General features: G+C 50.7%; 1 pseudogene; it reads left to right on the top strand.

Moving 5' to 3' along the window:
• The first annotated feature begins 222 nt into the window (after positions 1 to 222).
• Positions 223 to 1,334, top strand: LOC137151648 (large ribosomal subunit protein eL36-like; annotated as a pseudogene).
• The last annotated feature ends 3,982 nt before the right edge of the window (positions 1,335 to 5,316 follow it).

Genomic DNA, 5,316 nt, shown 5'->3' with positions numbered 1-5,316 from the left:
GTGGTCTCTTCCCTTCCCTTCATTTGATGCTGCAGGATGTTGTCCCTGTTAACTGGTGATTGGTTAGCTGAGATTTAATTAATCAGAAGAGGTTTGCTGAGCTGGTCTAACCTGGAAGCCTACTTGCGTTAACTGATCTGATAAGAACGTCACTGAGCTGGTCTGAGCTAGAACCTGCCCTATTTCTCTCAGTGAGCACAACATGGATATATTTTAAAGACGGGTGCAGAGGGTGTGGAGCCGTTCAAGTAGGGGCAGACATGGCGATCCGCTACCCCATGGCTGTCAGCCTCAGCAAAGACCACAAGGTGACGAAGAATGTGTCAAAGCCCCAGCAGTGCCGCCGCAGAGGGCGCCTGACCAAACACACTAAATGTGTGCGAGACATGATCAGAGAGGTCTGTAGCTCTGCCCCTATGAGAAACGTGCTATGGAAGTTTCCAAGGACAAACGTGCTCTGAAGTTCATAAAGAAAAAGGGCTGGTACTCACATTCGGGCCAAGAAGACATGGGAACAGCTCAGCAATGTCCTGGCAGCCATGAGGAAGGCTGCTGCCAAGAAGAATTAAGCTGCACAAACTCCTGTAACTCAATGAAGTGTGTTTTGAGACTCCAAAAAAAAAAAAAAAAAAAAAAAAAAAGGAGGGTTGGCTAGGAGAAGCTGGGTACCTGTTGCTTTTGTAAAACAACTTATCTGCTATAGAGGGGCTCAAATTGGCAGACTGAATCCAAACATGCTCTAACACCGAGGACATTTGGATTCTGATCTCATACTTGAATTTCATGGCCTGGGCCCATTTGAGTTGCCTGTATTATTTCCACAGAGTAAAAGTCACATTGGTCTATGTGTATATTGGACTGTGTGTCAGGCCCAGTACCCTCCATTGAAGTAATGGCATAGGCGAGACCTGGGAAGTATAAGGAATACATTTAAATGCATGCAACAAGCATGGACTTTTGGGACAAGAAGTGTTAAGTGGCTTTCCTGAGGAATCCCTGCAGAGTGGTTAATGTAAATTCCACTACGCCAGTTATGCAGAAACCTAGCCTTTTCAAGGTACACCCTGAGGAGAGGGCCGTCAGTGAGTGATTGTCCATTCTCAGACACTGGAGATGAAAGACTCAAGCTGTAACACAAAAAAACCAGCTGAACTTTCTAGTTGGGGTTATGATGCCTGATCTAAAAATTGACATGAACGTGTAACCAAGGGGGCAAATCCAGCTGTGACGGTTAAAAGACTGATCCCTACCAGAGCCCTACACTGGAATTACAGTGACCGCCGATATGTTATTTGTATGCATGTAGGTACTTTTATTCTTTTGTATTTATGTTTCCTCTGTAATGCTTTTTACCTTAAGAATAAACATGCTTGCTTAAAAATAGCTGTGTGGAGACCTGTAACTGCTGTCAAAACCACAACACTATGTTCGAGTGCCGTATCTCCCACAACATTATCTCCCCTAACCTTAAATCAAGGGACCCTCCCCTAACCCTAGGTCAGAGAGCCCTTGTCACAGATCCACAGGTCCTGTGCTCTAGCACAGCTCTGGAACAGCCCTTGGGAGGACCCCTTCGATGTGCCAGACCCCTTAGGTCTCAGTCTTTCACTGGGGCAAGCTCCCCTGCTTCACCACCTTCTTGGACCAAGCCTCCGAGACACCAGCCCTCCTGCTTCACACCCTGAGTTCCCTTCAGTGAGTCCACCAGAGATTGGCACCTAAGGGAGACTTGTACCCGAAAGGGAGCAATGCACCCCTCACCTTCACCATCTGCAGTGACACTCAGCCAGTGTTGTAAGAGCACTAAGACTTATTAGAGGTCTGGAACACAGCACGGAAAGTCCTCGGTTAGCACAGAGCAAAGAAAGTTACAGCTAATCCATTCTGGTCAGCCCAGAGCACCAGGGAAGAGGTGTACCCCACACCTCCTCCTCCGTCCTGAGTCTGTGCCCTTCCGTTCAAATTCCCAGGCAAATCACACCTAGCCCCTCCTCCGTCCTTCGTTGTCTAGCTGGTCAGACTTGGCTGGCTTCCTGCAGAGGGGTGGGCCATTCATGTCATTAGTTCCCAGGCACCAAATACAACGAGAGTTCTGTGGCACTTTAAAGACTGACACGTTTAATTTTAGCAGGCACAAGCTTTGGTGAGGCTCAGCTCACTTCGTCAGATGCAGAGGTAGAACCTCTAGGCTAGGGGTGATCCAGATTACACGGCTACCCCCTGGAACGAGGCACCAAACGTCCCAGTGATTCATTTGCCATGGTCTTCACGGAACCTCCACTGACCTGTGCCCCAAACCAGAGGCAACTAGGCGCCATTCACACCTTTGTCACAGCCTGCCCGAGAGCCAACAGCCGCCTTTTCCCACCCCCTAGTTAACTACGCAGCACATAAGGGAGACGGAGGCGCTCAATACTGCTCAAGTATTACAGACAATTCCCACGCCGTCACACCTTCTTCTCCTTGGAGACACAACTGAGCAGGCTCACTTCAGCCAGTGACCTGGGGAAGTTCAAACCCACCAATGTTATCCACAGCTGCCACAGCATCGTTCCCATTTCCCTGGCAGTTGTTCTACCAGAGTCTACTTTCAAGATTCCTACAGCACCCTTCTTGCGCCTCCACCGCACTTACCGTTTCCAATCCACCGTTCAGAGCAGCTTCACGTCCTCCCTCAGGGCTGGTCTGTTCAAGGGCACTCGCAGGGTGCACACGAGGCGCTCTCATGCAGCCCCCACACGTTTGCCACCCCAAAAACCTTTGGGTTTGAAACTGGGCTGGGGTCTTGCTACTGCCTCCTCCTCCTCATCTGACAGGGAGCGAGGCGTGCAGTGACCCCACCCACCTCTACGTGTCAGCCGATTTGGCCACAGTCTGGGATGCCCTTACCCCTAGGTTGGGGCAGGGAGTGACCCCTTGAGCATTGGGTCTGAACCCAGTCACACCCCTGGGGCTCTGGTGTCCCAGGGTCTGGCAAGGCAGGCGTGCCAGGTGATCCTACCCACAGGCAGGCCCTCTCCAGAGCTGTGTCCCCACCCCAGGGCTGGGCACATGCAAGGACCCCAACTCCCCTCTTGGTGTCAACCTGTTGCCCTCACCCACAGGAGAGTCCTCTCCTGGCCCCTCTTTCTGGAGGGCTGTGATTCAGGGTCTTTTGGTGAGGCAAACCCACCACAGTCATGACTAAGGCTACCATACGTCTCCCTGGACAGATCCTCTTTTTGGAGCTTCCTCTCTCTTTCCGGGTGGGGGAGGGAGGAGATTTAAATCAAACAGGCACTGTCCAGGGATTTTGCAGAGCAAAGAGCCCCGATTGGGCCGTTCTGCAATTGGGCCCTCTCCTGCATCCACAGCTGACTGATCCATTCCCCTGCAAGTCACAGCTGCCGGATCCCACCCACCCAGGCCCCAGCTCCCAGCCCTGGGAAGGGGGCCCCGCAGGGACACGCTGACTGACAGCCCCCCTCCCCGGTGTCCTCTTTTTAGGAACCTGAAATATGGTAACCCTGTGGTGACTGCCACCTTGTTGCTTCAGTCCCAGGCCCCAGCAGCAGAGCCTGCATAAGTCAGCTCCTGTGTCGAGATGGGCGGCTGGGAACCTCCCTCTGTCCTACCAAGCTACAGGTGTCTGGTTACAGACAGACAGACAGACAGACGTCCTGTGCTTACCAGCCTTAGCCTTTCCTTTGTGTTACAAGCCAGGGGTGGGGGGGAAGCCCTCCTCCTGCCAGCCAGGCTATTTGCATGTTCTCTGACACCTGCATCTGGCTCCCTGGAGTCAAATCTGCAGGGACTGGATCCTGTTTTAAAGTGACACAGGCGGTGTAGTTGTAGCCATGTCAGCCCCAGGATAGGAGAGAGACAAGGGGGGTGAGGTAATATTGGACCAACTTCTGTGAGTGAGAGACACTGCCAGAACAGTAGATCCAAAACCTGTGAACATATCTCCAGTGTTACCATGACCGACACCCCCAACACACCTTCCGAGCTCCATGGACCCTCCAACTACACGGGCCTATCACCACATGTGGTGTACCTCGTCTAGTGCACTAAACGCCCCCAACAACAACTATGTGTGAAAACAGACAATCACCACACTCTCAAACGAATGGTACAGGAAAACGATAAAAGGGCTCTAGGACCCTGCGAGATGGGCAGTCTCAGTACCGCCAACAGCTCCGAAGGGCTCCGAGTCATTCCCACAGGGAGCACAGGCAGACCCGTTCTCCCAAGCCCTTACTCCCATCTCCCCAACCTGGGCTGGTAGAGGAGATGAGCATGAGGCAAGGGCTGACTAGGAGGTAACACTTCACACAAACATTTCTTCATCATCGCTGGATGAGGCTGTAAATGCCTCCACCACTTTCCATGGCAGATGACTTTAGACAATTCCAGGAGCTGATGAAGTGCATCCCTGAGACACATCAAACCCTTTTTAAAAAGGTCCAGGACTCTGATCATAAACTCCTGGACATTTTACATACTTCAGCTTCTGCACGAGTGGCCCTTCCTGTAAATGAGGCTTTACTAGCGCCTGCTAAGATCATCTGGCAGAGTCCAGCTAGAGCACTTCCTTCCTACTTGTAAACACACTAACAAAAATATTATGTTTTGGCCAAGGAGTCGGAGTTTTTATTTTCACACCTGACACCAAATTCTCTGGTTGTAGAAACAGCTAAAGAGTGTGGTAGACAGCACAACACAAAATGTAATCCTTTCAGAATGCACCAGAAGTGACTCGATCTCTTCAGTCACAAGAGTTACGTCTCTGCAAGGTTGCAATTCAGAATAGCAAACCTCCAAGCAGTCATATCAAAGCATGACTATCTGCATGACAATAAATTCAGCACTTTTACTGAGCGTTTTCCAGGGGAACATTGCAAACAATTTAAGGCTCAGAAGACAAAGGAGGAGGTCACCCCAGAGAGATGGGGACAAAGTCATATCTCTTCCATTCTCTCTGAATAAGTGGGAGAATGGTGTCCTGCAGAATAGACGGGAGAACTCTGAACCAAAATATTGCCAGAAGGCTCATTGTCAGCATATTCCAGCGGGGAGATAAGTGTTCATCTTGGTTGAAGTCAGGGTAGACGGAAGTCTCACTTTAAAATGCAGAGTCAGCAACCCAGAAGATTTTGGTGTGCAGAGCTGTCTGGTACCTGTAAGTAATGGAGATTCTGGCTGATCAGACACAACAAGAACCTCCGAATATCTAAACACCTAAGGTACTGCTACATAAGTAGGAGCTGGGTGCAATTCTGTGGAGACCTATGTCAGTACCGAGGAAGGACCTGTCCAGAATGCACCAGAGCAGCA

The sequence above is a fragment of the Emydura macquarii genome, unplaced genomic scaffold (assembly GCF_026122565.2).
Source record: "Emydura macquarii macquarii isolate MOO-44397 ecotype Brisbane River unplaced genomic scaffold, CSIRO-AGI_Emac_v2 contig_1119, whole genome shotgun sequence".
NCBI lineage: Eukaryota > Metazoa > Chordata > Testudines > Chelidae > Emydura > Emydura macquarii.
Note: the sequence above shows the minus strand (reverse complement) of the source record. Positions and strands in the feature narration are given on the sequence as shown.